This window comes from Sminthopsis crassicaudata, chromosome 2 (assembly GCF_048593235.1).
Source record: "Sminthopsis crassicaudata isolate SCR6 chromosome 2, ASM4859323v1, whole genome shotgun sequence".
NCBI lineage: Eukaryota > Metazoa > Chordata > Mammalia > Dasyuromorphia > Dasyuridae > Sminthopsis > Sminthopsis crassicaudata.
In genome coordinates this window covers 182,663,512-182,687,601 of record NC_133618.1, presented here as the reverse complement: position 1 = coordinate 182,687,601, position 24,090 = coordinate 182,663,512, and the positions used below count along the sequence as shown (strand labels likewise).

The window sequence follows — 24,090 nt, the reverse complement described above, 5'->3', positions numbered from 1 at the left end:
CAAAATATTTCAATCTGTAATCACTAACATTTTCTCATTTTGCTGTAACCAGCAATGTAAAGTTCATTAGTATTAATAACAACAGCTTGCAAATATATAGTGTTTTAAGGATTGTAAATTGCTTTATAGATCTTCATCCTATTTTAACCTCTCAATAAATCTGTGTAGTAGATATTGTTATTATTTCCATTATATAGGTGAGGAAAATGACTAAGAAATTTTAAGTGACCTTCCAACACTCAAACTTACTAAGTATTTGAAGTGAGATTCAAATTTAGGTTTTCCTGACTCCATGATTTGTCCTCTATACATTACATTGGATGTTTATATCATTACATTTTCTTTTTTCCCCCGAAACCTTCATGTATTCCAAACTTCCTATATTTTACTGGGTATAAATAGGTTTAGAATCTTGAAATTATTGACAATGCCAAGTTCTTTCCCCATAATACTTGATTGGCTACCAAAAACCTTGCCAGTTATTTATGATATTTCTCATATCTGGCCCTTCTCTCCACCCACACAACCACCAATTGAGATCCAGCTTTTACACTTTTCAGCTGGACAATTGCATCAGACTCCTAATAAACTCTTCCTTTTTTCTCTGAATCAAAGCTACCCTCTATACAGCTAATAAAATGAATTTTCTAAAGGGCAAGTTTGACCAGGTCACTCACTTTCTTAGTAAAATGAAATGCCTCTCCTTTAATTCTAAGATGAAATATTATATTCCATCCTTCAATTTATCTTTTATATGAGTTAATGGTTATATATTATTCAGTTTAGTAATACAAACATAATATATAAAGTAGTAAAAAATTGCAGATACATATATATGATAAAAAATGTGTTTAAACCAGAATCATTAAATTCAGTTCAATACACAAGCATTTATGTGCCAACTATGTGCCATATATATATATGTGTGTGTGTGTGTGTCTGTGTGTGTATAATGAATACAATAGGAATACAAGATAAAGTTTGTATTGTCTTAGAATTTACATAGTGTGGTATGAGAGGGTGGGTCATAATTTTAAACATGTATATGCATATAATATATATGTGTGTGTCTTGTGTGTATATAAATATAAATATGTATATATCTATACATATATGATGAACTTAAAAGAGAAAACATCAGAGGCAAAGAAATAAATAAAGGAACCTTAAATGTTTTATATTTAAAATTGAATAACCTTGATGTCTGAAAAGACTAAGGGAGATGAATTTGAGTCATACTTTTACAAGAAAGGCAATAAATATGATTATTAGTATGTGAGTACTCAAGAAAAGAACAAATAGATGGAAAATTAATTTCCTTGTAATAATTTTAAGGCATATTCAACAAAAGTAATTTTTTTTCAGTATGAGTCCTTCAACCTTACAAAATGATCACAGAAATTGAACCAGAATATCAGTTCTATTTTCCACAATCAAATTTATCTAATTAGTATGTATTCATTGATATTAAATAAAATCTCTCAATCTATCATATATTTTATATAAAACTTGTATTTTTTTTACAGTTAAAGGTTCTGATAAAGGCCTCATTTCCAAAATATATAGAGAACTGTCCCTAATTTATAAGAAATCAAACCATTCTCCAGTTGATAAATGGTCAAAGGATATGAACAGATAATTTTCAGATGATGAAGTTGAAACTATATCCACTCATATGAAAGAGTGTTCCAAATCACTACTGATCAGAGAAATGCAAATTAAGACAACTCTGAGATACCACTACACACCTGTCAGATTGGCTAAGATGACAGGAACAAATAATGATGAATGTTGGAGGGGATGTGGGAAAACTGGGATACTGATGCATTGTTGGTGGAGTTGGGAAAGAATCCAGCCATTCTGGAGAGCAATTTGGAATTATGCCCAAAAAGTTATCAAACTGTGCATACCCTTTGACCCAGCATTGCTGTTATTGGGCTTATATCCCAAAGAAATACTAAAGATGAGAAAGGGACCTGTATGTGCCAAAATGTTTGTGGCAGCTCTTTTTGTAGTGGCTAGAAACTGGAAAATGAATGGATGTCCATCAATTGGAGAATGGTTGGGTAAATTATGGCATATGAATGTTGGAATATTATTGCTCTGTAAGAAATGACCAGCAGGATGAATACAGAGAGGTTTGGAGAGACTTACATGAACTGATGCTGAGTGAAATGAGCATAACCAGAAGATCACTATACACTTCAACAACAATACTGTATGAGGATGTATTCTGATGGAAGTGGGTATCTTCAATGTAAAGAAGATCCAACTCACTTCCAGTTGATCAATGATGGACAGAAACAGCTATAGCCAAAGGAGGAACACTGGGAATTGAATAAAAATTAGTAGCACTACTGTCTTTCTACCCATGTTACTTATAGCTTTGGAGTCCAATTCTTAACGTGCAACAAGAAAATTCGATTTACACACATATATTGTATTTAGGTTATACTGTAACATATTAAATGTGTATGGGATTGCCTGTCATCTAGGGGAGAGAGTAGAGGGAGGAAGGGGAAAATTTGGAAAAATGAATACAAGGGATAATGTTATAAAAAATTACTCATGCATTTGTACTGTGAAAAAAATTTAATTATAAAATTAATTTAAAAAAGAAAGAAAAAAAATAAAACTTGGATTTTTTTCTCTTCTCCCTCCTTTCTTCCCTCCCTCCTTCCTTTCTCTACCTTTCTTCCTTTCTTCCTTTCTTTCTCCCTCTCTCTCTCTCTTTCTCTGTCTTTCTGTGTGTGTGTGTCTGTATCTCTCTCTCTCTCTCTCTCTCTCTCTCTCTCTCTCTCTCTCTCTCTCTCTCTCTCTCTCTCTCTCTCTCTCTCTCTCTCTTGTTTCCTCCCTTCAAGAATTCATCTATAGGTGAACAAATAGGCAGATATTTTCCCGCAATTTTTGCTTTAGGTATTTTTTGAAAATATGAACATCAGACAATAGGACTGTAGTTTCTTCACATTTTTAGAATCACGTAAATATAGTCTGACAAATGCATCTCATCCTCAGCAATCATGTGAGGTTTTCTGTTTTATGTATATTTTTATTGCTACTTTCCCCCTTTTATAACAGCACTGAAATACCTATAACTTCCCATTTTTGATTAACATATAAATGGCCAAGTTTGCTGTTTCCAGTCCATTATCCAGTTTTGTCCATTTTAAGTTAAAGAGATAAATGTTTAATGGCATAAAATTCAACTTGGAAGACAAAGGGAAATGTACTTTATCTTGTTCCAATATGAGACAAATAAGTCAGATGAAAAAATGAAGCTGAATCAAAAACATTTTCAGAATAAGGTGTTCTATCCAGAGAAGTACAATGCAGTGCTCATTATGTGAAATCAAGAAATAGGGAAGTTCTCTCTGTGTGTGTTTCCTCCACCTCTCTCTTTCTTTGACCCTTTCTCTGTCTCTCTGTCTCTGCTTCTCTCTGGTAGCATGAAAGTCCTATTCACATGAAACTCGGGCAACATGTACTGTAATAGAGTATGGGGGAAGGGTGTATCCCCCTTCATTCCCCATTTAGGGTCTGTTTCTGTGTTCTTTTTCATTTCTAAGCACATTTTTAGCTTGAGTCTGCAAACATAGAAGCTCAAGCCATAGTTTTCTTGGCAGCAGGATAACAGATCAGATGTTGTTGATAGTCCTGAAGGCCAGCAGGAAAGTTTAAAGAAGCCATGGTTTTGGATGAAAGCACAGGAGAAGTTCTGAATATGAAACTTGATAGGAATATTATATATTATAGGAAATGAGCTAAACTATTGACCTGGTCCCTTCTGAATATTCTAAGGATGTTTATGCCTCAAATGCTTTGGGGAGGATATTTATATATAATTATGGATTTGAATTTAATACACTTTTATAAAGTTGCTCTGACTATTAAATGAATTGAATAGGACTTCAGAAACCTATAAAATGTGTGAGTTGTTATTGGTCAATGGGAGGCAATGACAGATATTAGACACTTTCAACTTTCCTTGTCACCACCATCACCATGCACACTTAAGGGTACTGAAGAATCATAGCAGAATGAACAAATGTAAAATTACTAGACTTCAGCCAATGGAAACCAGCAGTAGGAAATTCTTCTTCACTTATAAATAAATCTTTCACGATAGCTCAGTTATACTTCCATAGAGTTAGAATCAGAGGAAACTTCCGAGGACATCTTTTCTGAGTTCCTCATTTCATATATGTGGAACTTGAGGATAAAACATTTAATTAATGTTGTTTAGGACTGAATGTTTACTGTTATGAGTGACAGTGCCAGGAATAGAAACTAGATTCTTAATACTCTAAAGTTAGAAGTTTTCAATCAGTACTATACTACCTCTGTTTTATTGTGTTTTTATTTCTAAGACTAACACATTGCCATTGATACTTTTTTTCTCCCAGGAGTATTTATGGTTCATTGTACTACAAAAATTTCCTTACAACATTTAAGCTGAATTTGTAAAGGCATTGTCCAATACTATGAGAATTTATGTCACTTACAAATAAAATCAAAAGCAAAAATATGTCTCTGTGAAGCATTTTAATTTATTAGTCTGCAATATATTCTCCTTAGAGGCCTACACAGTGAAAGGATGGTGAATATATTCAGATGTATCATTGCCTATATCACAATTATCACAAAGGCTATTTTCTCTAAAACCACCAAATGAATATCATCATAATAAGGTGGTTTAATAAACTTGAGATATCACTGTGGACTCTATTTAAAAAAAAATTCTATTGGGAATAAAAAAAAAAACTGCTTCTAATAAAAGTGCTTTAAAAAGAAGAATTTTCTCCATGAAAATCTATTCTAAACAACTTTTCCAAGAATATTCCAACTGATTAGCTTTCTCCCATTAATGAAACAAGTTATTTTGGGAATACTGTTTTACAATCACCCGGAGTCTATGACATGCATCTTGAAATAGACATTTAAACAGATTTTCCCCCCAAGCATATTATAACATCCTCCAGACATGATTTTGTTATGACAATAATAATAGCAAATATTTTCTAAATTACATTAAAATATTAACATTGTTTTCTAGCACATCATTGTGATCATAAAGACTTAGTTCCAGATAACCCATGTCCTTTTTCAGGCTTTTTATAAGACCAAAACTTTTTCTCCATAGAGATTCAGATCTGGAAATTGATTTTTACATTCACAATCCATTAACAATATTTTCTATGTCAAAATTTATTTATATATTTTTCCTTATTATACTTTTGACCATTTTTAGATTTTATGTAAATCCTGACTTTTTCTGTGATAACTTTGTGCTCTGGAGCCACTCAGGTGAATAATTGACAGCTATAAAGGATGTTGTCTGTTCTTGGATTAATCATTTTCAACTCCTCCACCTCCATTTTTTAAGTAAAATAAATCATCTTTTATATTTTTCCAACTCTACAATTCATTGATTCAAGACTGTTATGAATAGAATTCAAAGAGCTACATTGTACACATACTGGAATCACTGTTATAGTGAAAAGAGAATTTGTGATTTGATACTTGCTTACCAATATTTTAATTAGAAACACCCAAACAATAATAAAAAAATTAAGTGGAGGTCATTTTACTTTTATACATTATGCCAATAATACTGGGGGAAAAATTTAACTGCCTCTTACTCAGAATAACAACATAGTTGCAACAAGTCCCTCTTTTATAGCAGGATCTCAATTTCAGAATAGTTGAGGTACATAAGAGTCTGATATCTTTTTATTTTGGGTGAGACAGAATTTTATTTAACTATTATTCTGGAGAATGGGATACAATCATTTTCTAGTCATTCATATCCTCTATGTTGCTATCCTTTTTGATTACTAGATGAAGGAAACAGTAGTTATTATATTTAATCAATTCTCAAGTCTTACTATAGCTATGTCCACAATATCTATCCGGTTGCTCATAAAACCTAACCACCCAAGTTCAGTCCTTCATCAATTAAGTATTGAAATAATCTTTAAACTATCCCCATGCCCTTAAAATTTATCTCTTCTTTTGGAACTCTATATAGATGCCAGAGTGATTTTCCTAAAACATTACTATTGATGAAATCATTCTCCTTCTCAATAAACTTTGATGACTTCCTATAGTTAATAGGTCACAAATTGATCAATTATCAATTTTATTCATCTCATTCTTTTAAAAATGCAATGTGCAACCTTTATTATATATATATATATATAATTATTAGTTAAATATGGCATGTATATAATTTATAAATAAGTAAAGATTCATAAATTAATATTATATGATAGTTTTTTCTTAGTTTTTTTTTTTCAGATAGTGTATAGGATTAAAAAGGTTTCATAGTCATGGTTCTAATTAACTGAACTCCCCAATTATGCATATAAAGCTTAAATTTAAAAAAAAGAAAATAAAGCTAAATATACCATTAAACAGAAATGGCAGAATCAAAATATAAGCCAGACCTATTACAATTGTGGCTGCCAAAACATATTCCAGAAAGAGGGAATATTAGAAATTCACCTAGTATGTCCCTTCGTAGTAATTTTTGCATTTTATATAAATTTGATGCTATATAAAATTGTGATGTGGAGCCTTTTTATTGATACAATACTGAACTTATGTGAACAGTGATGATATATAGCTGAACTTCTATCTACAGTATTTAATTCTGTATAAATAAATTCATGTTCCACTCTTTGGAGAAGGGGGATTTTATTGAAAGCATGGCAAAGAATGAAGATTCTATGTAAGGCAAAAAGGAGTGAAAAGTAAATAATTTAAAACATTTACAGGTAAATAAGTCAGTATATTAGGGGACTTGGTAATAAAATGTAGGAGAAAACATGGAACAGGTATATTAATGTTTGAGAGACTGAATGGTCACATATTTTTTTCCATATCTCGGAAATGGATCATAAAACTAAAAGGCACATATCTTATAAAAAAATAAATGCAATATATTAATAAATATATGCAAAATTTAAAAATCTGATGATTCTAAAAATAATTTTGTTAGACAGATTCTCAGACAACTTAACATATACCAGAATTATATAAAATCATAGATCCCAAAGGAATCATTAAAATCATCTATTTCAACTCACAGATATAAGAAATCCAGAGAAATGAGTTATTCAAGACCATGCAATCAGCAAGTGGATAGGCCAGAAGGGAAGAAGGAAGAGGGAGGGAAGAAAAAGGAACAAGGAAAGAATGAAGGAAGGAGGAAGGAGAGAAAGAAAGGAGGGACAGATGAACAAAAATGAAGATGAAGCATAGAAAGAGGAAAAGAGAGAAAGAGAGGGAGAAAGGGAAGAAGGAAGAAAGGGAAGAGGGAAAGACAAAGGGAGAGGTAGAAGGAGAGTAAGAAGGATGAATAAGGAAAAAAGGAGAAGTGACAGAAAAGAAAAAATATATATAAGCAAAAGGGAAAAAAGAAGAGAAATAAGATATATTCAGCATACTTTTGTGATTATGCTAGGTCCTGGAGTTTAAAAATAAAATTTAAGTGAGATAGCCCCTATCCTTAAGGAGTGTATGTTCTAATGGTGACAAAACCCAAAGAAAATAATGGTGTTGGTAGAAGGGAATTTTGGTCATAAGAGTCAATTGTTTTAGGAATGGAGTCATTGGTCAAAGGAATTTAATACTTTCCTCAATAATGTAGGGTGAATTACTGTTTATGATTTTAGAGGGTACACTAGTGGAAAGGGAGTAGAGTATGCATTCTGCAGTGGGCAGGTAGTAACATAATGAGAGGAGACACTAGTTTTATTGGGTATTTGGATAGGATTTGAATTATCTCATAGGGCCAACTTTAGGTAGATAGATAGATAGGTAATTAACTTTATATTTACTCATCAATCAAAATATTTTAGTTACAGAGCAGAATTCTAGAATTGAATATGCTAAATGGGTATGACTGTGAGCTGGGAAAGCAGGCATAGAAATCATCTGGAGATCACATCCAGAGGGTGGCTGTTTCTAGTTAGGATTAAAGAAGATTAAATAGGATACATATCCATGTGATCTTTGGTTTTCTTGTGGACAGTTGGACAGGATATGAATAATGATCCACATGCATCATTAATAATGTATAGTCTACCATCTCTGGACACAAAGGAGGAAAGTTTGCTTTATTAATAGTTCAATGAAGTCACAATTATGCAAAGATAAGCAGAGTCTGATGTTTTTAGTACCATTTTGCTTTACTGCACTATAGTTGTATAAATTGTTCTAATTCTGTTAATTTTATTTTGTATCACTTAATGGATAAACTAAACATGTACTATATATCACAAACAGTGCAAAGTGCTATACAAATATTATCTTATTAGATTATCATTAAAATAAAGATTTTTATTCTGCCCAAGGTCACAAACCTGGTAAGTATTTGAGGTCAGATTTGAACTAATATTTTCTTGACTCTTAACTTTCTATCTCCCAAGTTTCCCTGAAATCTTCATATTTTATTTTCTTATGTTGCTATAATATTCCATTATACACACAACCTATAATTTGTTCTACAATTGCCGAATTGATAGGCATCCATTTTGTCTTATTAGCTGCCATAAAAATGTTGATATAAATGATCATATGATCAAATATGGGCACAGGGCAGCATGGAATAATGGTTAAAGAACTGTTTTTAAGGAGAAAATAACTCAGACCCCTTTTCCACATAACAACCCTCCAAATACTTGATGGCAGTTCACATGCCCCAAAATCTCATCCTTGAAACTAAGCATCTTTAGGCTGATGATTATTTATTTATATAATGATCTCCATGACTTTAGGCAACTTAGTTGTACTATACTGGGTGCTTTCTAGCTTGTCAATGTCTTTAATTTCTTAAAACACTGTATTAAGGAATAAGTACAATAATCTAGTTGGTCTGACATGGATAGAAAGATCAAGAAGACTATCATCCTCTGGAATTTTGGATTGTAACTGTATGTATGTATGTGTGCGTGCGTGCGTGCGTGTGTGTGTGTGTTTATGACTGGGTCTAACTTCATCACCCAGACTGAAAGGAAAGGAGTTATTCACAAACATAATATACTACTGATCAATATGGAAGCTTTAATTGCTATTTTAAAATAAGGCCATTTCACCCCTTCTTAAGCCTCCAGATTTTCCCACCACAATCTGTCCTTCCATGGGTTCAACATTTTAATGCCACCCATGGTTTTAATGCTAATCCAACTCACTAGGTGATTCACCTCATATAACATTCTGGGTAGCAATTATTCATAAATATTTAAACTCTCTCTTTCTTTCTCTCTCTCTCTCTCTATGTATATATATATATGTATATATATATATATATATATGTATATATATATATAAACTATATATAATATAATATAAAACTATTTCTCCTGATCCAGTATGACTTAATTAATGGAAACTTAAATTACATTAGCTTTCTTGGCCAACATGATATTTTTGGCTTCTATTTCATCAAACATTAAAAAAAAAATCAAAGTCTAAACTTGTGTATTTTTTTATGTGAATATGCTCAATATTTTTTTTCCCTTCTTATTCAATTCAGTCCAATATACTAGCATATCAAGTACTTTTTTGGATCCTGATTATTTTCTAGCTGTTACTTATGAATGCCAACTTTGTGTCAATTGAATATTTCATTCATGTACTTAGCAATATTTTTAAAACCTCAGGGCCAACAATAGATTCCTGAGCTAGGTACATTTTCCCAAATCAACATAGAGATAGTATTGTCGGTTCTTTAAGTTTAACTATTCAACCAGTTCTAAATTCATCTAACTACATTGTTGGGCCAACATCTCCCCATTATTTTCATTACAGTCATATTAGGGACACCATAAAAATCCACTTAAATTATAAATGTAGCATTCTTTATCAGAAAAGTTAATGAGATTCTCCTGAGAGCATCTCTTCTTGAAAAGACCACATTGGCTGTTGCATTTTCCAAATTTTTCGATTGTCACTTTTATGTTGCATTTTTAAAATTTGACATTAATTCAAAATTTTAAATGTTTCTAGACAAATATATCAACTAATGAATCATGTGCCAGAATTAATTAATGTTGGAAAATCATACTATATCAGAACAATGTTGTATGAAAGCATGTTTTGTAGATTTTATTCATTTTGAGGACTATTATTTTTTTTGCCTTTATATTTTCAGCATTTAGCACAGTGTCTTATTCATTGAATAACCTTAATAAATGTCTATCAAGCTTCTTCCTTTTTGAATAAATGTTTTTAAATCTTAAGTACTAAACATAAACTATTCTATGTTTGTTTTGTCAGTTCATTGAAAGAAGGCTCACAATTGAGTCAAATATTTTCAGAGGCAAAAATGTTCCCCTAAAATTTTGTCCTTCTACTTTTGAAAATGTTTATGTGGTTGCCTACATGACCATGTCTTTCCTACACTGTCTCTCCATCAAAAATGGAAAAAGTCTAAGTATGTGATTTTTTAAAAAGTCAATTGACTTCTGGTAGTTACATGGCAATTTAATTCCAACTTATTATGCAGTTTATTTTCTACAGATATAACAAAGAGTATTGGATAAAATGCTCATCTGTTCCTAAAGGAATCTAAAAATTCTGCATTGTTGAATAGTAATAAGGTAATTTAATTACCAACAGTCAGGTGGCATAATAAGTAGAGTACTGGGTACTTAGAATCAAGAACATGAGTTCTAATCCAGTTTCAGATAATTCTAAACAACATGACACTGCACAATGCATTTGGTCTCTCTCTGGCTTTTTTTAATTTATAAAACAGATAATAATAGCATATAACTTCCAGATTTTTTAATGAGAAAATTATATAATATTTTAAAAGCTCTTTAAAAACCTTAAAGTGTTAAATACTAGTTACTATTTTTACCATGATAATAGCAATAATATGTAGTGCTATAGTATATTTTTAAAATGGTATGTGTTAATCAATTAATTCTAAAGATAACAGATAACCATAAACTGGAAGGTTTTAAAATTTTCTTGAAAAATCATCATAAAAAGGAAACATGTATTTAATGTTTAGAAAGCAAAATATAGCAGAAGCTTTATAAAAGCCCACTTAGGGATATGCTGGCCTGAGCACTGGGTAAATCAGTCCATTTCCCTGAACCTCAGTTTCCTTATCTGAAAAAACGAAGGTAGTAGAATAAATAACAATTAAATAAATTTTATCTCTAAATCTATGATTTATTACTTTGAAATTTGCAAATAAATATTAAAATATTTATTATACAGAATGTTTTCTGAGGTTGTCTCATATTCAGCAAAGGGAAACTTCTTGATTTACTTTTGTATTTGTAATAATATGGTCTTGGACAACTGTGAGCTTCCATTCTCTCATCTGCTAAATAAGGAGAAAGGAGTAGATTTTACATTTATTTGTGTATCACTTTAACAATCCTTTAAGTGCATACTATGCAAAAAATTGTGCAATGCACTGGGATAGAGATATATTTAAAAATTGTATCTCCTTTCATGGAATTGACAAGCTAGGAGGAAGAAGTATCTTATGCGCATTTTCATATCCATTAGACCAGGGGTTCTCAAACTATGGCCACTGGCCAGATGTGGCCCGCTGAGGATGTTTATGAGGCCCTCTGGGTTATGGCAAATGGGTTAAGGAGAGGAGACCTTCCAACAGTCTGAGGGACAGTGAACTGGCCCCCTATTTAAAAAGTTTGAGGACCACTTCATTAGACTAAGAGATACAAGGGAATACAGACAACATTTACTTTGCTCATATTGTATATCAGAAAACTGACTTATAGGGAGGTGAATTGCAATCATTTTACTTTACAGATAAGTAATGAAGCCAAAAGGTCCAAATGATTAATTCAAAGACAATAAAACCATAGCTGGGGGTTCAAGGTCATACAAACAGATTCAGAACAGAATGTGAACCCTGACAGAACTTCAGGATCTAAATATCACCTTATTTCCCTTCTTCCATCAGAAATGCTTGTCTTTATCCTAGACAGGGCAGACTTTGAGTAATTTGTGAAGTAGATATGTCTTTGATTTCTTCTTATTCTCCTTTCAGAGATGATTTTTTTTTTCCTTCTCAACTGTTCCTTACTTCTGGTAGATGCTAATTTTCCCTCTGATCTTCTATGATCCCCATTTCCTTTTAAATCTTCTTTCTAAGAAGGGTCTGATGAACCCATTTATCTATTATCTCTTCCCAAAAGGATCTGTGTTTTTATATATGATAAAGGCTTTTTAAACTTTCATGAGTGTCACATCCTATAGGCAGATGCACATCCTATAGGCAGAATATGTCCTCCCAAAACTGCTTTGTTTTCATTTTCTACATAAAATGGCATAATAGATGGAAAGTTATCCTTGAAGACCAAAACACTTGTGTTCAAATACCATATTTTATCCCTACTGGATGAAAGAATCTAGTAGGCAAGTCACATGGGATGCTAAGAATATAAATTGTGGAGAAGTTTCTGTGAGAAATCTCTCTGCAAGTGATATATTCTCAGTAGCTTAAAATCTTGAATTTTCAGATGTGTGATTTTGCCTGACTCTTGGCACATGAATTTTCAGAGTTATGCCAAGAAAAAAAAATATCACACAGAACCTAACCTAGTGATGAACCTATCTGAATTTAATTAGCTTTGTACAAGAATGAAAGCCATTCAGTGTATTATCTAGCCTGTACAATAAACCTTTCTAAGTTGGACTAAGTTGACAGCATTTGCATTTCTTCAGTATGGGTCTTGGTAATACTTTGCAACCTACATCTTGTTTTGAGACATTGAAGAGTGACTTTAGTTCAAATGAAATACATATATTCTTTGGTTTGGAATAAAGAATAAGAGATTTTGTAAATGTACAGAGCAGCATTAGGGTATATTTCCATTAAAGAAATTGGATTTAAAAGTGAATTAAACTTTTTAACACAATATCAGTTTATTCCTCAGGACAGTTACCTATTATTTGAATTTAAATATTTTAAATGCATTTTGCTCTAAGAGTTCATCTTGTCAACATGAAAATGGTATTGCCAATATTTTTTCCATGAAAAGATTAACTGTCTGGTTTATTAAATTATATATGCAATTTTTGAATCTATGCATTTACTTCAGTAGCTTTTTTTTAGAGCTGTTGCTGACCAGATGTCTACCAACACTATTTGGTAGACAGCATCTTTCAGATAGCTTTATAGATTATTGCGACCTAACGCTCTTTTCACAAAGCAATGTAGCACAACACATTGAGGCATGACTAATTATAGAGCATTCATTCAGAGTTTGCCCCTCTGATGGTTTCCGTGAGACATTTTTAAAAGAAACTCTTGCTTAAATAAAGTATAAAATGGATAATTTCTATTGCATAATTTTCAAAAGTTTTGTACAAGTAAAACATAGTTATGATCAGAAGGAAAGCAGAAAATATTTGGATGAACATTTATAAACAGCTTATCAGATAAAGGTTTCATATCTAAACTACTTAAAGAACTTTGTTAAATCTCTAAGAAGATTCTCCAATTGATAAACTGTTGATTATGTAGGTTGCAGTTTTCCAATGAAGAAATAAAAAACAATTATAGTCATATAAAATACTCTAAATCATTGTTGGTTCTAGAAATGCAGATTAAAACATCCTTGGGGTATAATTTTACATTTACTAAAATGGCCAAAATGATAGAAGGGGAAAGGAAAAGAACACATGTTCTAAAATCTTTATAGCAGCTCTCTTTGTAGTGGTAAAGAATTATAAATTGCATGCCTGCAGGCCCTTCAAAGTATGTTTGTGCTAAGTTTTGAAGGATCTTGAATTGCAGACTAAAGTAGCCAGAAATTTATATAAAATGAAATATAAATCTTTTTAGCAATCAAAACTTCTATGCATATGAGGTCACCTGTCGAGATTTTATCACTAATCTCAATTTTTATTTTAAAAAAATCCTATAAATCTGTTTAGAATTTCAATAATAATTGAATAAAGATGAGACTAGATATAAATATTTACAATGGAGAGTTAAATTGATATTAATCCAAAAACAAAACAAAAATACTTAAAAGATGTCAGGGGAGGATCTTTGTGCCTTTATTCCTATCATATCTTTGATGCAGATATCTCTTTGTAAATACTAACCAATTTTAAGTTAATGGAACTTAAATTTCTATTACTTAAGTAAATGGAACCTGAGCATCACTTCTTGCTTCAATTATCAATTGCCCCTTATCAAACTGATATGGGGTTGAGCTAACATAGCAGCAGCAGAAAAAAAAAAAAAAAACAAAACAAAACTACAAACTCCTCAGGGTACTCCAGTACCCTAGGGACAATTGTAGCAACTTGGTTCTGAGAGAGGGAACTAGAGCATAAATAGTACTGTAGAATAGCCACATATTTTAATATCAGCATGTGCTTTTCTTCAATCTCACATGTAATCTCTTAGGACAAAGGTTTAAGTTGTTCACTACAGGAAGCTGTCAGATGTTTTAATATATAGAGTAACCAGAAAATATTGGTGCAGTTTTAATAGCTTGAATAAGATTTACTATTTTAAAACTCCACCAAAATTAGGAGGACACCCTGTTCAGAGGTATAATAGTTGTCATTTAAAGTTTGAAAAGAAAATCTGATGTATATTATTTCATTTGATTCTTGGTGAGAACTCAAGGAGGTAGGCACCATAAGTACTATCATCACATTTTACAGAGAAGAAAATGAGGCTTAGAGATTCTAATGAATTGATTGCCCAGTTAATAAATATTAGAGAGCAGATATGAATCCACATTTTCTCTGGCTCTTAATTTAGCAAATTTTGATTTATCTCATGCTGTGTATTCCTTTTAGAATTAAAAACCAAAAAATATGATCCATTGGCCAATGAGGACTGTCCAAATACCAATGCAGATAAATTAATTATCTTCTACCTTATGTTCTTACATGTTATTTTGATAATATGTATTTTTAAAATGTATTTAAAATCCCAGATAAAACTTCTAGGTTTAAAAGAAAGCTTTGTAGGTACCCTTGTTTTGTTTTTTTTGTTGTTGTTGTTTTTTGTTTGTTTTGTTTTTTCTGCTGACAATTTCCTATTTATAATATACCTAGTTTATTTGCACATACTTGTTCACGTTTTCCCCTCCAATACAACTGAAGAGTCCCTCAAGAGCAGAGCTCATCTTTTGTTTTTTTAGAGTTTTTTTCTTTCTTATCCTTAGCAAAGTGCCTTGTAGAGGGTCACAGTCAGTGGGGAAAGTCTGGGTAAGGTATAAGACCCTTCAGTTCAGGGGGAACCTGCTAACAATGTCTGGTTTGGCTCCCCATCTCCTTATCTCCCCTAAGGGCCTTTCTGAGAAGTCAGGAAGCAGTGACAACCTGTGTTGTGATTGAAGTAGAGTGATACCAGCTGGAAGAGTGATACCAGGTGGCAAACTACATACAATAGCAAGTTGTCCCAAGTGCACAGTGTTGTTTTTGTTAAGTTATATAAAAGGAAAAGCCCTTGAAGTAAATGGACTCCATTTTTCCACCATCCTTGGGAGTCTCACCTCATCACTTCTCCATTAGGAAGGGATATTTTAATCACCCTGTGTGGAGGCTCTAGAAAGTAATGGTATGTTTTGTCACCCCAAATTGGGGGCTCTAGAAAGCAAGACACAGCATTTGGTGCCCAATGTGGGGCTCTATGTGAGGTCCTATACAAATCAGTTGGACTGACACAATGGGCCAATTTCTGTGGAGAAGTCCCCATGACCCAGCATAGGGTAAGAATAGAAATAGGCAAGCTGGAAGAATTTGTAAGGGAAATTAGTCACTTTCATTTTTCAACCGAAATGAGGCAAATACTAAGAAAACAGCCTCCTTCCTGAGGGAAGTATGAAGTAGGCTTAGTTAGGTAAGCAGAGAAGCAAGGTTTGTTGGTAACTTGGAAGCAGATCACTGAGTTCACAGATGCTAGGGAGGGCATGTCTCTGTGGCTTTGTAAGAAGGAGAATTTGGAGCTAGAGGTGGGAGAACAACTAACTGAATATTGTGGAGTAAAATTGGTTTTAATGAATCCTACAAGTTTTAAAACTAGGAAAGAGTTTAACTTGGGTGGTCAAAGAGGAAGTATGAGGAGAAAAACAAGCAGAAGGATGGTGACTATAGCGTGGTGACTGTAGCCTTGGAGGATATAGCACCTGGGGCATAACTAAGGAAGCTTTTTTAGCATTTTACTGATTTCACTTGCCAAAGACTGTGGCAAACACCTATATGTCTGAAGATCAATAGCAGCTCAACTTAGTGCTACTCCTTTGGGGTGGAGGTTTGGGGATGGAGCAGGGGATTTGACTCCTTGTTTAATATGAAAAAAAAAAAAAGAAAAGAAAGAAACAAAAGAAGGATTCCCATCAATCTATGGGGTTAGGAAAAAAAATTAATTACTTCGGCTTTTTAGGCAGGGCTACTGTAGAAGGCCTGCCAGCACTCTCACCTGTTCCCATTCAACAGAAAATTAATACACCAGCGTGGGTGGAACAATGTTGCTTAATCATTGAAAAAATTCAGGCCAACTGATACACTCCTTAAATATAATTTGGTGATATCTATCCAGATTTTTTACTCCCAACAATAGAATCCAGGATCAAAACACAACTCCAAAAATAAAAGAGAGGGGGAGCCACAGATAACCCTAGAGAACTTATAAATTTAACATTATATATTATTATTATTATTATTATTTTTTTATTTTTGATGGAGATGCACTGGCTCCAGAAGACAGGTTTCATAATGCGCTGGAAGGGCAGTGTCCAGTGTGAGCAGCTCCACTGTCTTTAGATAATTGCCAGGTGATGTTGAGAGACCCAGAAAGTGGTGAATGGAAGGGGCCAGATAGGTTAACTGCTTTGGGGAGAGGGTTGCTTGTATCTCAACAGATGGAGAAGGAACCTACTGGGTACAGCTGAGCTGAATCTACCTTGTCCATCTGAGAGAGATGGAAAGGGACAGGACCTTCAGGATGAAGGAGACAGCAGGAGGTGAAGGAGACTAGGAGGCATCAGTTGGTTCCATTGCTGCCTGTGCCCACTGAAAGAGCCCAGCAATTAACCCTTTGTGTACTCATAAACATAAAAAAAAACAAAACAATTTTCAATAGGACTGATGCAGGACTTCAAAACCTATAGGAATCATTGGATTCACTGACACATGAAGTGATAGACAATAGATTGCTTTTGGACTATTTCTTGGCTGCTGAAGGAGGTGTATGTGTGGTTGTGAATTGATAGTTATTTTTTATATCTTCCTTCTGGGACTTATAGAAATCTTTATAGTACTGTGTTTATTCATATTATTTGTTACATTACTACTTGCTTGTATGATATTACAGCTTACCTGTGTGATTCCTCCCATGGTGATGGATTTAACCACTGGTATATGCCTGCTTCAATTAAAACAAAAAAAGGGGAGATGTAGAGGGTCATAGTCAGTGGTGAAACTCTGGGTTAGGTATGAGACCCTTCAGCCCAGAGGGAACCTGTTAACAATGTCTGGTTCAGCTCCCCATCTCCCCTAAGGGCTCTCGGCCTTCCTGAGAAGTCAGGGGGTGGTGACAACCTGTGTTGTTATTGAAGCAGAGTGATACCAGATGGAAGAGTGATACCAGGTGGCAAACTATGTACAATATCAAGTGGTTAATGTGGTCCCATGTGCACAATGTTTGTTACATTATATAAAGGGGAAAGCCCTAGCAATAAATGGACTCCATTTTCCCACCATCCTCGGGAGTCCTACCTCATCACTTCTCCACTAGGAAGGGATATTTTAATCAGTCCAATGTGAGGGCTCTAGAAAGCAGGATAGAACAGTGCCTGACAAACATTTTAAGTGCAAAATGTGTTTGTCATCTGATTAACTAAATTGCTTTTAACTTGAATTGTTTTGATGTTTAGGTTCTTTCAAAACGTGCAAATGAAAAACAATAGGTTTTCTTAAATATTAATTGGAATCCATTCAGTCTGAGTTATGATTTAACCTTCTCTAACTACTAGTGTCTTTTTGCCCAAATTATGCTGAATCTAATTTGTATAATCCCATAAATATACATTTTGACACTTTAGGGAGATTGTAAATTCCAAAAAGTAATGGTTTCTGGGGGTCAAGTCAAGATTTCACAGTAAAGTCAAGAAGCTGCTGGAACTCTCCCAGTTTCCTTGAAATTGTTTCCTTGAAAACCACATGAAACAAAGACTCAAAAGAGTTTGACAGAATTAAACCATTCTATGGGTGAAAATAGACTGAAAAAACTTCAAGAAAAGTCAGTCTCACTGGGATAAAAAGGATGTTCAGCCTTGCTCAGATAGACTCTGGGAAAGTTGGTGAGAGGGTCTTAATCACAGTAAAGCAGTAACTAAGCCCCTCAATCCTGCATCAGTAGAAGAGCAAAACAGTGGGGCAGCATTCACTTGTCACTCAGAAAACAAAGTCTGAGAAACAAGGCTGTTCCTGAAAAGAGCAAGTAAAGCTACTCCCTGAAAACATAATGGGACCCATGCTCAAAGCTAAGGCTCAAAGCTGGTAGGGGCAACACCTCCTTTACCCCAGAAACAGAGCTCAAACATAAAAGTATAAAAAAGTAGGGAATACCAAAAGAAAAGGAAAGAAAATGAGTAAGAAACAGAAAAGAACCTTGACTATGGAAAGCTACAATGGTGACAGGGCAGACCAAAACACTGACCCAGACAAGGACAAAATGTCCACAGAAGAAATCTCAAAGAGTGTTATAAATTGGTCTTAATCCCAAAGAGGCTTCTTGGAAGTGCTTATAAAAGACATTAAAAGTCAAATAAGAGAGATAGAAGAAAAAAATCAAAGGAAATGAGAGGTATACATAAGAGAGTCAACAGGTTGGAAAAGGAAGGGGAAAATTTTTCTGAGGAAAACAACACCTTAAAAAGTAGAATTAACCAAATGGAAAAAGAGATAGAAAAGCTAACTGAAGAAAATTACATATTAAAACTAGAAACTAGGGCAAATGGAAGCTAATGACTTTGTGAGACAGCAAGAATCAGTCAAAAAATCACTAAAAAGAATGAAAAAATGGAATAAAAGATGAATGACTCATTGGCAAAAAAAACAACCTGGGAAATAGATCCAGAAGAGACAATTTAAAAATTATTGGCCTTCTTGAAGGCCATGACCAAAAAAAGCCCAAATTACATTCTATAAGACATAATTAAGGAAAATTGTCCCAGTATTCTATAAACAAAGCAGTAAATACTGATGGAAAGAATCCATCTTTCACTTTCAGAAAGAGTTCCATGAAGAAAATCTCAAGGAACATTGTTGTGAAATTCCAGAACCACAACCACAAGGAAAAAATACTACAAGCTCACAGTCAAAAGCAATTCAGATATTAAGAAGCAACACTCAAGAATATCCAAGCTCTGACAGCTTCTACAATAAAGAATCAGGGGGCCTGAGTACAATTTTCTAGAAGCCAAATGGCCTACAGCTATATCCAAGAACTAAATATCCAGCAAGACTCAGCATCATCTTTTAGGGGATATGGTGCACCTTCAATGAAATAAGAAACTTTTAATCATTTCTATTGAAGAAAAAAAAAAAAAAAACAGAACTAAGCAGAAATTTTGATCCACATAGTCAGAATTCAAGAGAAGCATAGAAAAGTAAACAGGGGGGAAATATTACTTAGAGGTTAAACTGTTTATATCCTTAGATATCAAAATGATATCTGAAACTCTTGAGAACTGTATTTATCACTGGGGCACACAGAGGAGGGCATTACATAAATTGATTGTATGATTGTGAATGTAGTGTTTAAATAAAAATACATTAAGGAGTGGAAAAAAGGTCTGTACTAGAAAAAGAGGAAAAGGGAAGTTTAATGAGACAAATTAGTTCACATTAAGAGGAACTAAAGACCTATTATAAAAAAGGGAAAGAAGGTAGGAAGATTAGCCTTGTCTGAAGCTTGATTTTATTAGTTTTGGCTCTAAGAGTGAATAATTTAATTATTCAGTTGGGTATAAAATTAATTACCCCTATAAAGAAGTAAGAGGAGAAGGAGGAAAACAAAAGGGTGGGACAGGATAGAACAGAGGGCAGAAACACTAAGGAAAAAAGAAAGAGAAGGGGGAATGGGTGATAGAAGATAAGATAGTGGATGGAGTGGGTTAAAAAAAAAACACCAATTAGAGAAGGGGGAGGAGTAATAGGAGATAAGGTAGAAAGTGAAATGGGTGAAAAAACAACATTACTAAGACAAGGAGGGGAGGGGCAATAAATCATAAGGTAATGGGTGGAGTGGGTAAAAAAACAACACACCACTAAGGTTAGAGTAGAGAGAAGAAAAGTATATACAGGGAAGAAAATAGGATAGAGGGAAATACAGAGGTGGTAATCATTACTGTCAATGGGAGTGGGAAAATATCAAGTGTTCATGGTTGGGCTGAGCTATTATAATAAAAATGACAACTATGCTTAAATTGATATACTTGTCCAGTGCCATAATGATCAAACTGCCAAAACATTATTTTATAGAACTAGAAAAATAATAACAGAATTTGTCTGGAAGAAAAACAATAAAGAATATCAAGGCAATTAATGAAAAAAAAAATACAAAGAATTGTGGCTTAGCAATACCAAACCTAAAACTCTATTATAAAGTAGTAGTCATCAAAAACATTTGCTACTGGCTAAGAAATAGAGTGGGGGGATCAATGGAATAGGTTAGATGCGTGGACACAATAATCAAGGCTTATAGCACTGTAGTATTTGGTAAATCCTAAATTCCAGTTTTTGCAATAAGAACTCACTATTTGACAAATCAGAAAACTGGAAAATAATATGTCAGAAATTCAGCATAGAAATTATATGTCAGCATATAAATAATATGTCAGAAATTCAGCATCTCTTACTCCATACCAAAATTTGTTTAGGGTATCATACTTCTTACTCCATATCAAAATTTGTTTAGGGTATCATTCTTTATGCCCAAATCATATGTTCATTTTCTCAAAATGGGCATGTGATTTGGGCATAAAGAATGAAACCTAAACAAATTAGCAGAACAAGAGATAATTTCCCTATCAGATCTTTGGAGAAGGGAGAAATTGATGACCAAGAAAGAACTAGAGAAGATTATGAAAGGTAAAATGGACAACTTTGATTATATTAAATTACAAAGGTCTTGCACAAACAAAATCAGCAGAAACAAGATTAAAAAAGAAGTGAAAATATGTACAACCAGTATGTCTGATAAGGGTCTCATTTCTCAAATATATAAAGAACTGTGCCAAATTTATAAGAATAAAAGTCATTTCCTTATTGATAAATTTGTCAAAGGATATGAACAGAGAATTTTCAGATAAAGAACTTAAAGCTATTTATAGTTACATGAGAAAATTCTCTAAATTACTATTGCTTAGAGAAATGCAAATTAAAATAACTCTTAGTTACCACCTCACACCTCTCAGATTGATTAAGATGACAGGAAAATATAATGATAAATTTTGGAAAGATAAATGTTGGGGAAATTGGTACATTAATGCATTGTTGGTAGACTTGTGAAAAGATCCAAACATTCTGGAGGGCAATCTGGAAATATGCCCAAAAGGTATAAACTATGTATATCCTTTGGTTTAGCAATGTCATTACTGGGTCTTATCTCAAAGAATTCATGAAGGACATGAAGACCCACAGGTGAAAAAATGTTTATAGCAGCTCTTTTTGTGGTAGCAAAGAAGAATTGGAATATGAGTAGATCCCCATCAATTGGGGAATGACTGCACAACTTGTATCTGAAAGCAATGGAATATTATTGTTAAAAAATGATGAACAAGCTGAATTTAAAAAGACCTAAAAAGTTTTGTATGCACTGATGCTGAGCAAAACAAGCAGAACCACAAATATAGTATGCACAATAACAGCAAGGATAATTAACTATGAAAGATTTGGCTCTTCTCAGTGGTTCAGTGATCTAAAACTATCCCAGTAGACTTTGGACAGAAAATGTCATCTGCATACAGAAAAAGAACTAAGGAGACTTAATGTAAATCAACATATGCTACATTTACTTTTTTCTGTTTTTTAAAAATATCTCTCCTATAGTTTTTCTTGTTTGCTCTGTCTTTTTCTCTCCCAACATGATTCATAAATCACTGTATATCAAAAATAAACAAATAAATAAAAGAATACAGAAACTATTTAACTTTTGTCACTGTAGAAAATGTTCTTAGTAATATTATGCCACAGTTTCCTTGAACTGTTCTACCTCAGTTTCCCAGAATTATATCTCCATTTTCCTGAGTGCTGGTATGCAACCCTTTTGCTTGTCCATTATGGCTACACTACCCCCTCTAAACATTCCAAAAGATAAGACTATCTTGGATACCTAATTGACATCTTTACTTCTGTTTATTTAGACATCCTGACTCTGGCTTCCTAGTAAGAATTTATAGTTTTCCCCCAATCCTAACCAAATTTATGGTCCTGAAACTTCCTGCTCTTTGCTTCCTGCCTTTTTTTCTCTTCTTACTAGAGTTTTATTAAAAAAAAAAAAAAAAAAAAAAAAAAAAAAAAAAAAACAACCAAAAACAAATTCTGGATTCTCACATTCACCACTGGATACTTTGAGACAAAAGTCCTATCCAGTCAATCAATTAAGCTCTCCAATAATAAAATATTAAAACCCTCTATCTTGCCTCAGTTTTTTCAGGCATTCCATTTGAAGTTCCCACTGAAATTTCAGAAACTGAGAATGGAATTAGAGATTAGAGACCTTTGAGTCTCTGCTTTGGGCCTTGGACGACTGGAGATCTGAGGTCTTGGCTTGGAAAGGCCGGTCCTCTGGATTTGTTTCCAGAGTCTCCAGGGAAGAGAGCAGTTTTCAGTTGCAACTATGCCCAGTGGTCAACACCCTCATATTTGGCCTCAGGAGAGTAAGTCTAAATGTCTGTTTTAGGACATCTGATCTGTTTATCTCTTCTATCTATTTATGTTAGTATCTGTATTCTCAGAATAATAAAATGCTAATGGGAATTAAATTCTGAGAATGATATCATTCCAGGATGCTGAAAGATATCCTCTGTTCTGAGTATCTTCTTAGACACACCTGGTTCTGTGTGCCAGTGGAACAACTCTAGATATTCTAGAGGATAAATCCGGTTGGGTGTTCTGACATCATCTGGGTCTGGTTCTGATTCTGGTTGCCTCCGGGAAAAATCTTGGTTCTAGTTATCTCTGGGCATTCTCTATGAAGGCAGAGAAATGCACCAAATTGGAGCCTAAAAAGCTCCATTTGGATTCCGGAAAGGAAGAATCTCAAGCTGAAACAAATGGATCTGTATGTGTTAAATGTTTGTTTAATGTTGTAACTGCATTCTGTATGATTTGTGTTCTGTGTGATGTGTGTTCTATATTCTGTGTGATTTGTCTGTTTTGTTAATTTAAGACTTCTGTTAAGTTTTAAGAACAATAATTAAGAAATTTGGGTATTGGCTATTTGAAAATTTGCTTATGATTTTAAACCTTTTAACCTGTTGTACTAATTTGTGAGTAAAAGGAACAAAAAGGCAGATGGATTTTCCTTGGAGCAGGTTAAACTCTTTGAAATTCAGGCAGGAAAAACAAAAACAAAAACAAACATTTGATTAGACGTATTGGGATCATTCTGGAATTAGTGGGAAATAATCTTGCTATTGCCTTTGCATGCTAAATTCGCTTATTCTGAGTATAAGAACTTGGGATTTGTTTGAATATTGAAACATTTATTAATAAAGAGGGGAAAAATTGTCTATTTTAGGAATGGCAGGGGAAAAAAAAGCAGCTTACTTTATTTAGAGAAGGAGGGAAAGAGCAATAAAATTCAAATAGCCTGGACTGGGCCATAAAAGCTGCATGGACAGATAAGAGAGAGATGCTAATCACTGTCTGATGAACACTCAGGAAAACAACAATAACAACAACAAAAACTTTTGTAAAAAAACTGTATTTGGTTTAATTCAGTTTATTTGTTAACATAAGTTATATTTTAAATCCAGCTTGGCTGGACATGTGTGGACCTTGTTGGATTTTGAGCTATTCACTATATACTGTGAATCTCATAAGTTTTGAAGGAAAAAA

The 24,090-nt window shown here is 33.3% G+C and overlaps 1 protein-coding gene across 1 annotated transcript in view; it reads right to left on the bottom strand.

The window, feature by feature from the left end:
• Positions 1-24,090, bottom strand: part of CSMD1 (CUB and Sushi multiple domains 1) — a 2,669,009-nt gene that overhangs the window by 1,878,777 nt on the left and 766,142 nt on the right.